This window comes from Numida meleagris, chromosome Z (genome assembly GCF_002078875.1).
Source record: "Numida meleagris isolate 19003 breed g44 Domestic line chromosome Z, NumMel1.0, whole genome shotgun sequence".
In the NCBI taxonomy this organism is placed as follows: domain Eukaryota; kingdom Metazoa; phylum Chordata; class Aves; order Galliformes; family Numididae; genus Numida; species Numida meleagris.
Window position 1 is genome coordinate 51402465 of NC_034438.1, and position 12902 is coordinate 51415366.

The 12902-nt window shown below is 44.7% G+C and overlaps 2 long non-coding RNA genes across 2 annotated transcripts; one reads left to right on the top strand and one right to left on the bottom strand.

The window, feature by feature from the left end:
- Nucleotides 1702–11247, top strand: LOC110390076. The gene is made up of 2 exons (XR_002433517.1): nt 1702–3528; nt 10863–11247. It is a non-coding gene; the product is annotated as an uncharacterized LOC110390076 (long non-coding RNA).
- Nucleotides 11106–12575, bottom strand: LOC110390075. The gene is made up of 2 exons (XR_002433516.1): nt 12260–12575; nt 11106–11968 (listed from the first exon to the last, which is right to left on the bottom strand). It is a non-coding gene; the product is annotated as an uncharacterized LOC110390075 (long non-coding RNA).

The following is a 12902-nucleotide window of genomic DNA, read 5'->3' on the forward strand; positions in this document are numbered from 1 at the left end:
GGATGACAAAGAAAATTATATTTTACTAAAAATGCTCTCTTCGGTTTGGATCTTACTGATTTAATTAGGTGTGAAATTGAATGAGCTTGGTTTTCATGCCACACTTCAAGAATTAAATTCACTGCCTACAGGGGACCAGCTGCTAATTCTGCTTAAAATCATCCTTAAGCATTGTCTAAGCTTCATGATGATGCTCCAGACAATGGGGAATAAGGGGCCAAGTCCACTGCTTCAGTGAACACCACTAAGTCTGGTGCATATAGACGAGTGTTCAAGGTGATGCAGAGGGGATGTTCCAGCAAGTCCCTAAAAGTAATAGGAGCATATATTTTAAAAACTGGTTAAAACAGTGTGACTGAACAAGATTTTGTAGTAGGCTGTAATTCAAGCGTAGGAAGCTATGCTCTTCTCCTTCCTACTGACACTGACGTGCTCACATGATGAGCATGCAGGCTGAAGCTCCCATCTCTCTACAATGAGAACTGCTGCAGTCCAATCTGTTTCTGTCACTCATAAGGGGGTGACGGTTTCTTTAGCACACTAATATGTATGTGGAGAGCTGACTGGTCCAAGGTAGTGTTTCTCACTGGTTGCTGAAACACAATTCGAAGTGTACTCACACTTTCCAAACATAACGTAATACCTATCAAGCCAGTACCCAGCAGCCACTACTGTTATCTCTGCTGTAAGGTAAATCAAGAACCTTTGATTTACAACTCTCGCAACATTGCCAGTAATTAAAATGGTACTTGATAACTCCTTCCTTAACAAGCATTCAATAAAACATTACTTTGTGGAGAGAACTGCATATTTCAGGAGAATTTTTATACAGTATCTCTGATGGCTAATTTTGATGTAAACAGACCTAGCAATATCTGCTTCATCCCTTGACTCAGGAATGGCCTCTAGTGTTCCTTGCATTTCTGCTGAGTCCCAGGTTGTTTCCAAAAACAACAATGGGTATCAGCCCATAAGAACCCTCATAGTGTCCCTCTTTCAAAAATTGTTTAGGTGCCCTCCTTGAAAATGATACCTTTGAAATTATATTGAATCAGGTACTACAAAACTGACACCCAAACTGCTGTTGTTGGAAGAGTTTGTTTGTCAGTGTTTGTTTCCTCCATTACATTTCCCTTAGTGCCATACATACTGGATGCACATTCATAACATAAATCACTTTTGGCACAAAGCATTGAACTCCCTTCAAAATTCATTGTTGTTTTTTTTTTTTTTTTTCTATTTAATGCCATGCTTTTTGCAGCAAAAGAGCAAAAAATGTGAATGCAATTAAGTCTATTGATATCATAACTAGCATTCATCATTTTGTCATTTCTGTGTTGCTCTCCACCTTGTTCCTTTCAAGTCCTTTCAAAGTATCACCTTCTCTGTTTTCACCTATGGTGTTACCAGCACAGCCATCAGATTTCCAGATTTCCATTGTTTCTTCTCTCTCCTGTCTCCAGCACTCCTTCATCTTCTCCTTTCAGCCTCCTATGCACTTGTTATTTAGACATGTCTCACTCTATATTGAGGGGCATGGTGGCACACATCTGTAGTCCTAGCTATGCAGGAGGCTGAACCTATCAGTTTGCAATCACCTGAGCCCAGGAATTCTGGACTGCAGCAAATTATGCCAAGAGGGCATCGGCAGTAAGTGTGGCATCAGTATGGTGAGACCCTCTGAGCCAGAGCACACCAGGTTGCCTGAGGAGGGGTGAGCTGGCTCAGGTCACAGATGCAGCAGGTCAAAACTGTAATCTACTGTAGGGAACCTGCTTTAGCAGGGGAGCAGACTAGATGATGTCCAGACGTCCCTTCCAACCCCCTGCAATTCTGTGATTCTGTATTACAATGCACTGGCTCTCAGGACAGCCCCTGTTTGATATAAAGCACGAAGGCTCCATGGAATTTACAGAGTCAAGAACATCAAACATTTTTTATTCTTCTCTGTGGGTCTCAACGGCTGCTTATAAAGCAATAGCCACTCATTAGTACTCAATGCCACTACGCAAGAATAGCTATTGTGCCTGCGCATGTGACTGAATGAACCCGGAAGCTCCGAAAGCTGGGAAAGTCAAAGAAGGATTTAGAAGACAGAAGAACCGACCAGAAGGAGTGCGGGCAGCCCATGACACAGAGCCTCGTGCACGGTGCGTGACCGAGACTGTGATTGGATGCGGAGCCTCGTGCACAGTGCGTGATCGAGGCTGTGATTGGACAGAAGTTACGAAACCAGCGCATGTCGCGGATGCGGTCAGGTGTACGGGTATAATACCGGGAGCGTTCGGGGGAATAGAGATCTGCTTCCACCACATCGGTGACTGAGAGACTCCATCCGAGCAAGCACAGACAGCCTCGGGTCGGGAGGATGGACAGCTGCGGGAGGCGATAGCAACACTTCTCCATTGTGCAAGTTCTCCTCCATCTATAACAGTATTTATTGATGTCTCCCGTTGTCTCCTCCCACTCTCAGAAGATAATGCTTTCAACTTGATGTGGTATCTCTCCACAGTATCATAAACATCTCTCCACTTGATTTTTCTGAGTTCTGGAGACAATCCTGCAATTCTCTATGGCTCTGCTCAGTATCCTACCACTGATCCCTCCTTTCCTGGTTTTATTTCTGATGATCCTATCATGATAGTCCTTGCTGGTGTTACTGAAGACTAGCATGTAGCTAAATCCAAACCTCTCACTTCTGTTTTCTTTTCCTTTCTTTTAAACTCTCTGTTTTTTGTCTCGATTTGAATGATTAATTCAAATTGAACGTCACCAGGAGAGAAAATTCACCATCAGATTTCTTATCCATTTAAATGATCTGCAAATCTCATGGAGCCAGAGATTCACCTTCAGACCCTTCTACATCTCTCTTCCTCACCTGCTTATGGTACTCTCACTCTTCCAGTCATGTCAGTAACTTTGATACTATTTTTAAGGAGAAAATGTTGTTAATTCTTCTGTTCTTTTATAGGTTTTCCTGAGTCATCTGTAAAGTTCTAATGCAATGACTCCCTGACCCATCTTATATCTCCCACCTAGACTGTGTTGCTTTTTGGAAATTCCCTTGATGCATTCTGAGATTGCAGTAATGCAGAACTTTGCTTCTCCCTATCTATCATATCCACATTTTCTCTTTTCTTCAGATAATTATGATGATCATTGCACTGCATTCATAAAACACAGCAGTAGCCTGAGGGCCCTGTCAGGATCAACAATTTGCTGAGCTGGCAATATACAATGACAAGTTCCTCTAGCCCCAGCAGCTCATTGGGCTGGCAATATAATATTTAATTAAGTTGTTTCTTCTGCTCATTTTTCTCTCCTCAGGACCTCCTCTACTTTTCCTCTGCCAGTGTTTTTACCAAGATGACATCTTCCTATGTAGTTTCTGACTACTGCATACACCAGATCTCTGCCCTGGTCTCTGGATTTCTGCTGCTGCGCCAACAAGTATTTCTATCTTCTTCAGTCCCTAGAAGTGCTCTCTCCAAAGTGTTACACAGTATTGCATACATCCAATCCAAAGAGGTGATTCTCCAACTGTACTTAGTGTTGATGTGGCCTTATCTCAAATACTGCATACATTTCTGGTCTCCCCAATATAAAAAGGCTATGTAGGTCCTTGAAAATGTCCAAAAGAGGGCAGCAAAGCTGGTGACAGGCTGATGGCGCATGCTGTGAGGAGAGGCTTAGGGCATTGGGCTGTGCAGCCTTGGAGAAAAGGAGGCCAAGAGGTGACCTTGCTGCTCCTGGCAGCTCCATGAGAGGGTAGGAGAAGGGGGTTCTGGGCTCTGCTCCTGGGAACCAATGGCAGAATGGGAATGAGAGCAGTGCCAGGTTCGGGTCAGAATGGGCAATAGAAGAAATTTATGAAAGAGGCTTCATAGCCAGGATGTCCTGTGCCAGTTCAAGAGGCATTTTGATAATCTCTTTACAAATATGCTTTAATACTCAGTTAGTCCTGAAGCAGCTGGACTTGATGATCTCTGTAGATCCCTTCCAAACTTAAAAATCTATTCAATTCTATGCAGTATTTTCATTCCAGGAGAGAAACTGCTGCTCCAGGACCAAATGACAGGATGGGCAAAATCCTCACCATAAGATGTTAGGTAGCCACTACTCTGTTTCATTTCTACTGGGAAAAGAGCGCAATTGAAGCAGACCTTGGCATTCATGAAATACTCTGAACTACTGTCTTGACTTCTATTAGCTGAGAGAGCCACCTCCAAATTTCACCTAAGTCAAAAGCTGAAATTACCCCAGAATGGGTCTGTCGCTGTCTCACAAGTGGAGTTGTAAGACATTCTTCTAAAGCAGCTTTGATGTTTTGAGACAAACAGAAAAGTGCAAAGTGTTACTACATTTCTGCTAAACATTTCATTATTAATTAATATATTTAATTAACAAATGTAAGTGAACTGCAGCAGTAGGGCTTTTCTGTTGCTCTTACATGCAAATTTCACATTCTTCTGTGTCATTTTCTGACATCATTTTCACTTTCTCCCTTCAAGAGATATTTAGCAGTGCAACTCAGAAGGTTAATGTTATGTGAAGATACAAGAGGTTATGTGAATGGGACATTTTCATAGAATCATAGAATATCCTGTGTTGGAAGGGACCCACAAGGATCACCAAGTCAAACTCCTGGCTCCAAACACGATCAAACCCCATGTCTGAGAGCAAACACTTCTGGAACTCCAGCAGTAAAGTGCTATGACCACTGACCAGGGAAGTGCCTGACCACACTCTGGAGAAGAACCTCTTCCTAATACCCAACTTGAACCTGCCATGCAAGCCTCTCTACACTTGAGGGAACAAACAGCTCCTCCCAATATAGCTGTCATCTACAAACTTAGTATGTATTTAAGACTTGTACCCAAGTAATTGATGAAAACATTAAAGAGAACTGGAACTAAAAGGGAGCCCTTGGGAACCCCACCAGTGACCAGCCACCGGACCACCCATCACACTATGTTTCTGTCTAGCTGTATGCTGCTTATTTTATTCAGAAGAATACTGTGAAAAACAATACCAAAATCTTTGCTTTACATCCCTCGGTCAACTTGTCATAAAAGGAGAGTAAGTTTGTTAAACAGAACTTTACCTTCATGAACAAATGCTGGCTGTGACCAATGACTGTATTGTCTTTCAAGTGTTTTTCAGTTAACTTCCAGAATAACCTCCTCCATAACTTTACCAGGCACTGACCGGAGACTGACAGGCCTGTAGCAACCAGGATCTTCTCTGCATGTAGGCCTAAATGTTTCTTCCTCCATTAACTGGAACAGTTTGAACATTTTCTGTAGTGCTTGAAGATCACATTTTCCACTGAATTCTCCTGTAGAAATTGGCTGCTCACGGCTTGGACCATTGTATCTCTCACTGGGTGAAGAACTGGTTGGATGACTGGAATCAAAGAGTCATAGCGAAAAATGTTTAGTTCAATTGGTGGAGAGTCACCAGTGATGTTTCTCAGAGATCTTTGCAGAGGTCTGGTTTTAATATTTGTATCAATACTCTAGATGAAGAAATTGAGTGGATCCTTGGTAAGTTTAGAGATGATGTCAAACTAGGAAGGAATATCAATCCGTTCAAGAGTAGAGAGGCTTTGCAGAAGGATCTAGGTAGGCTAGATCAATGGGCTGAGTGCTGTTACATGACATTCAACAAAGCCAAGTGCCAAGTCTTGGACTTGGGTCACAATAACTCCCTGTAGCAGTACAGGCCTGAGGAAGATGACTGGAAAATTGTCAAGATTGGACATTAAGAAGAATTTCTTCACAGAGGTGAATGAAGTTGGTGGTGTTCCCATTCCTTGAGGTATATAAGAGACATGTGAGTCTGGCATTAAGGGCTTAGTGATGGGACTTGGTCAGATTGATGGTTGGATTTGGTGATCTTGAAGGTTTTTTCCAATCTAGATGGTTCTGTGACTCTATGATTTGATCTATGAAGTCACCATACATGAAAACGTGGCATCACATTTTGACTTGAAATAACTACTTGATTTTCATGCCCAACAAAATGACATAGCTGTCTTTTTTTAATGTTCAGCTTTGACATGCCTCTCTATTTTGAAAAAAAATACCTTGTTAAACTCTTCACTCCCAGCCCTCAAACAGTACAGTGTACTTCAAATCCATGTGTGGAAGTGATTCCCAATATAATTCCCTCTTAAAGCAAATGGAATTTTAACCGCTGTGCATCTAGCCTTCAGTGCTTTACAGATTCACTAAAGGGGCCCTCAGTGCTTTTAGGACACACTGAATTTCCAGAGCCAGATACAAAGTCTGCTTTCAGAAGTGCCAATGGTCTGAAGTACACCAAAGAACAAGCCTCAAAAAAATAACTGGTCACTGAACTCATGTTCACTGGACTGCTAGATCAAAAGCTGCATCACAGCAGGAAATGCTAGTACTTGGTAGAGAGATCTGTAGAATGATGATGTGGAAACTGAATCCTTGTGAAATTCATTCTGATTTGTGAAACAACTGCTAAACCCTGCTTCCTGGATACAGTCCACCAGAAGAGAGTGAGAGAATATCACACCTTCCTCATCAGTTGCCTGCATGTCTCTGAGCATTTCCATAGTCTTAAATGAAGCAGTGGAATCACCAGAATGAAGACATCCTACCTCATACTTTGGTGATGAACTTACCCATCAACAGTTGCCAGGCATCTGAAAACCTGAGCTGCTCGGAAGCCAGATGGGGCATGGACTGGGGAAGTATTCTTGTGCAACCCTAAGGAGCCAGTTTGCAATATTTCACAGAGCTATCCTACAGGACTACAGTGTTATGCTCAGCTTGCATAACCCTTTTTCATTTGCATGCTCCTCATCTCTACATTTCCTTTGTGCATGTTGTTGTTTAAAGTGTGGTGGAAGCATCAAATTCAGTCCAGGACAGCCTGACTGCTCTGCTGCCTAGCTAGATCAGGTGGTTGTGGCTTGCCATTAGTGAGCATAAGATGTTCAAAAGTACGTTTTTTTTGCTGTTTGTTTTTTGTTTTTAAAGAGGCCAAGTTGCATCACTGTAAACACCTTCTCCCCAACTCCAATTTGCAGGACGGGTTCCCATTTTTGATGAAAAAAAAAAAAAAAGAAAAAAGAAAAATGTTCCCATGTTTCCATGCTCCAAGCAGGATACTTGGAAATAAACAGAAATAAATGGACTTGTTTAAATCAGTGTTTCGGCTAAAATAAGGAGCCTTCTCAGAAAAAAAGATGTTTTTTCCAGCAAAGCCTCCCTAAATTTTCCAGGCCTGTGTGAGGGCTGAAGAAAGGCTGTTCCCTGGAAAGCACAATTGCTATGCTGAGACCAAATAACCACAGGTTGGCAGCTGCAGCAGAAAAGAACCTCCTGGGGAGAAGCAGAAGTGCCCTCCCTCTTCCATACATCCACATCTACTGTACATTTACTTTGTGTGGTAGTGAAAAGAGTCATTGTTAGCAAGTCAAAACATCAGGGAACTTCTTTAGAAGTTACTTGACTATACTTACATACTTAAGTATTACGTTGCTGAAGTTATTTAAGAGTAAAAGTAGAGCTCTGAAAAATTACAGGGAGCAAGTGGAGGACTGAGCAGAAGTTGCAGTTGGAAAAGGAAGAGATGTAATAAAAAAAAAAGAGGATTTTGGCCACTGTACCTTAAAGAAGATACTTAATTTTCAGCTACAGTACAGGATTGATGAATGGAGCACAGAATCTCTGTGTTTAATCCAAAGGAAGTGAACACTTTCATGCTTGTTTGTCTTGAAAAGAACAACCTAAGAAGTGGCATACCTTATGGATTTATATATTTGATGAGTGCTACCATAGTGTGGTGACTGTCCTGTGTAAGCACAAGGGCAGAGCAGAAGGAAGGACAATAAGCAGAACTAAAGGCAGTATCTTTGCCTTCAGAGAGAGAAACAGAGACACCCTGGAATTCAGTGCTGGGGCCATCTTTGTGATAGTACAGCCCCCCTGGAAGGGGCTGAGATCACAGGGTGCGTGGTGCTGCCTGTGGAAGGTTTCCGCTCAAAATGCTACCGCCCTTCCTTTCTGCTATTGTCATCACTCTTCATGTGTGTGCTTAGCATTCTGGATGCCTTTCCCAGTCTGTGATGCCACTCCATTTCCTTTAACGGGGAATCTGTGTGCCTGACTATTGGCATGTCCACTGCACTGGAGTGGATCATGGGGTGATTTGTCTCAAATCTTGTTTACAGTACAAAGTCACAACAGGAGTTCAGGCATAATGCCTCTTAGAGACAAAGGGAAAGGCTTTCTCTCCAGGAAACCAGCAGGCAGTAGTTTTTTTCCACAGTTTACAGCTGGATAGTTGATAAAATAGGAGGTCAATTCATGGAGACAGTAGTTTGTGCTCCAGCACAAAATTGGGGATAACATAAGCAATGAAGATAAGGCCTTTGACACAGTCCCCATAACACCTTTCTCTCCAAATTGAAATGACATAGATTTGACAGTTGGCCCATTTGGTGGATAAGGATCTGGTTATATGAACATACCCAGAGAAGTGGTGGTCAACAGCTCAGTGTCTGGATGGAGATCACTGACAAGTGGCGTCCCCCCGGGGTCAGTACTGGGACCAGTGATCCTTAACATCTTCATCAATGACATCAGCAGTGGGATCGAGTGCACCCTCAGCAAGTTTGTGGATGACATCAATCTGTGCGGTGTGGTCAACATGCCCAAGGGATGGGATGTCATCCAGAGAGACACAGACAGGCTCAAGCAGTGGATTCAGGAGTACCTCATGAGGTTCAACCAACCCAAGTGTAAGGTCTGCACATGAGTCGTGGCAAACCCCCACCATCAGTACATGCTGGGGAATGTAAGGATGAAGCACAGCCCTTCTGAAAAGGAGCTGAGGGTACTGATGGATGGCAGCTGGATATGAGCCAGCAATGTGCCCTCGCAGCCCAGAAAGCCAAGTGTATCCTGGGATGATTCAAAAGAAGTGTGATCAGCTGCGAGAGGGAGGTGATCCTGTCCCTCTGCTCTGTATTGGTGAGACCTCACCTGGAGTACTGCATCCAGATGTGGAGTCCTCAGTGCAGAAGAGACATAGACCTGTTGGAGCATATCCAGAAGAGGGCAACAGAAATGATCACAGGGATGAAACATCTCTCCTATGAGGACAGGCTGAGAGAACTGGGGCTGCTAAGCCTGGAGAAGACTCCGGGGAGACCTGATGGAGTTCTTTTAAGAAAGAGGGGACAGAATCTTTATCAGGGTCACTTATGATAGGATATGGGGAAATAATCTCCAACTAAAAGAGGGGAGATTTAGATTGGATATAAGGAAGAAGTTTTTTTACAATAAGAGTGATGAGGCATTGGCACAGGTTGCCCAGAGAGGTGGTGGATGCCCTGTCCCTGGAGACATTTGAGTTCAGGCTGGAGGGGCTCTGAGCACCTGATCCAGCAGTAGATGTCCCTGTTCATTGCAGGGCAGTTAGACTAGATGGCCTTTAAGGGTCCCTTCCAACTCAAATGATTTGATTCTATAAAAAATGGCAGATATGGGTGTGAAAAGTCTTAATTAAGAAAACATTAGGGGCTGAAGTGATTCCTGTGTCCCCAGATCCTGTTCAGAGGCTGTGAAAAGTATGAGACACTGGATTATGATGGAAGTGAAAGTATAGCAGGAAGTTGTCCCCGTCTCAGTCTCTTAGCTCTGAATGCTCTGTAAGCATTGTTGGGAAGGCATGCAAAGCCAGGAATTAGAAAGACCCTGACACTGTCTTCTTCAAATGCACCCAACATGTGATGTGTGAGTCTGGCAGCTATGGTGCCTTCAGTGGATATTTTAAAATACAACATCCACAAATTAAGAAATCTGGCTTCTGATGAGGTCAGAATTAACATTTCAGTGCAGAATTAAGCTCTTGAAGTCTCCCCATCAGATCTTTAACACAGAAAAGAGGGTGATTTGTGCTACATGTTGTCAACCCATCTCATTGGAGGAAAGCATTAGTTTTTTCTTAATGTAGATGCATTCATGCTCCTAAACTTTCCTTACCTACCTTTTTTTCTGCCAAGACAGAGGTACAATCTGTGCAGAACACAGGGCCTATGCTCACTCTGGGAGAGACATTACCTGTGTTCTTTCTTGGCTTTGTTTTGCTCTTTTATTTTTTCCTAATCCCAAATAAAAGCCATGTAGGCTGGGCATATCCAAACATTTGTCATTATTTACTTAGATCTGTATTTGTCTTCAAATGAAGGAAACTCACCGAGACCGAGAGGTGTTGCCAGGTTTAAAATAAATATATGGAGTAAAATGTTGATCACTTAGCTGCAGATCAAGCACCCTGCCCGCTGCAGAGTGTAAGGGAACCCAAACAGAACCGCAGCAGGAGGGATCCCCTCTGGTGAGCCCTTTAATTCCTTGTCTGCTCACCACAGAGTGCTGGGCTGCAGTCAGCCTTCCGCAACACCTTGCGTCTAGGTGAAAGCCAGGGTTTTACAGACCAGAAAGTTTTGGTTTTTTTGTCCCTGGAGAAGCTGAGCACAGTAAAACAACGTTTCCAAACCTGAATTGAAAAATTCACTTGAAATGCTTCATGCTACCGGTCTTGCCCTGTGTTCAATCAAGCTGGTTAATATTTTAATTTGAAATTTAAAAACAATTGAATCAAAAAATATTTGGGGGGAAAAAAAGAAAAGCTTTGATAATGAAGCATAGTACTGAGAAACTCTCAAGGGAAAGACATTCTACATATTTTTTTTCCACTTTCCTTCAAATTTAATACTAGTTTGCTTCATATTTGTTAAATATGCCTCTATTTCAAAGCTGAAAAATGTTGTAGCTCTGATGGGATTTCATCTTATTGTTTTTTTCTCTGATTCCCAGCAGAACCCATGGAAAGGAAAGGTTAAGACTGAAGACTGTTTAAAATGCTTGCTGTCAGAGGTTACAAACTTTCCTGAACTTCAGAAACCTGATTGGGAGAGAAGAAAAAGAATTCAACTCTTAAACTTGACCTCTTCAAAGCTTCTCAAAGCTGTTCCACTACATCAAGTGACAGAAACTGGAAAGGGAGGGAAATGGAGGACAAAGAACTATTGAAGATGCAAAGAGTAATTCAAAATGTACTGAGAGGTTTGGACATCTTTTATTCTTGAAAAAAAAGTTAAACAAAACCACCAGTCTGACACAAAATTAAAATCCATCCTGTAATCTCTTGCCAGAGAAAGATCTTAAACATTAAAAACAAAAAACAACAACAAACAACAAATGATTGGAAGATACTGGGATTTGCATTCTGCTTTGCTGCTCACTTCCAGAATAGAAATCCCATTAAAAGTATTAAACGGGCCAAGTATACCAGCAACTTCACATACCAACATATATGACAAACAAAATGTTTCCTTCTGTTTCTCCACAGTCTTTCTGTGTTACTTGATGCAAGGGAGCAGAACTCCTGCTGCAAAGGCACAGTGACATGAGGGGCATTTGCTGTCATTACTGGAGCCCTGACCAAAGCCACGCAGTTGTGCAGGCTGCCTGTTGGTCATGTGGGATCGCCGCTGAGCATTTAGGGGCTGGCTTAGGTACTTTGTGCACATTTTCTCTTCTAGCATTTCCTCATCAAGCCACAGTGAGACTTCATGTAATACTGTTCACAAATCTAAAGCCTGCTCTGTACTTCTGGAAGCGAGGAGCAGCAAGGTCCAACTGCTATAGCTGAATGACAGATGCTGCTTTCAGACCTTTTCCTGCAGCACAGTTACCTGCACAGCCACCAGCAAGGGCAGTCCAGGCAGTCCAGGTGGCCCTGAGCCACGATATGCAGGGAGAAGCAAAGGGTGGCATGGGGCTGTGGCTGCACCACGAGCTGTGCACCCCTCCACTCATTGCCTCCTGCGGGATGCAGGACATGGTGTAACAAAATGGGCTCTTTCTGCTTGTTGGAAGCTCGCACAATTGTTCTTCCGCTGATGACATCACAGGTCCCCCTTCAAAGAGTGAATATTGCAAAGTAAGTGATTTCTCACTGGTTATGTGTATGTCAATTTTCACATTGTTTTACTTCTCCTGAAAGCCAACAACCATTAGAAGCAGCTTGGCAAAAAGCAGGTATTTACTCCAATGCGCGCACACACACACACACACAGACGTTCCTGCACTTTAAAAGAAACCCTTAGCTGCATCCTCATCCCCTGCCATGCCAAAGCACTGCCCTGAACGACACTCAGCGGATAGCATAGCCCTCTCCGCGACACGGAACTCCACGGGTTTATGGGTACCTGGCGCGAAGAACGGTCCCACACCCGCGGCCCACGCACAGAGCTCACGAGGGCAGCCCCACGCCCCACGCCCGCCGGACCCTGCGGGCATCCCGTGCTCGGAGCAGCCTCGCTCCCCGGCGCCCACGTGTGACCGTGCTAAGCGCGCAGCCCCGCGTCCGCCCGCACTGTCCGCAGCCCGTTAGAGCCGCACCGGGCCGGCCCGACGGGCGCGGACGGCTCCGAGCTCTCCGCAGGCGCGCGGGGCGGGCAGAGCGCTGAGCGCCAGGAGGCCAGGTCCGGCTTCCCCTCCCCCGCCGGCGGAGAGGAGCCGCCGTCGTACCGCGGGAAGCCGGCGCCCGGCCGTGCAAAGACACCGGGACGGCGGAGCGCGCGCGCCCGCCCGCTGGGGCCGGGGCGGAGGGAGGAAGCAGGCGGAGAGACTTCCTCCTCCTCCCCCTCCCCCCCGGCGGAGAGTCGGCTCTCCCCGCAAAGCTCGGCCAGGCACGGCTGGGGTTGCCACTGCTGAGCCCCCAGCCCGAGGGGTGATGCCAGTGCCCTCCCGCCCCGAGCCCCGCGTCCCGCACCGCACCACGCCACTGCCCCCTCGACCCCCGCCCGGCGCTGGGAGCGCGGCCCCGCTGTGCCCGGCACGGGAAGCGGC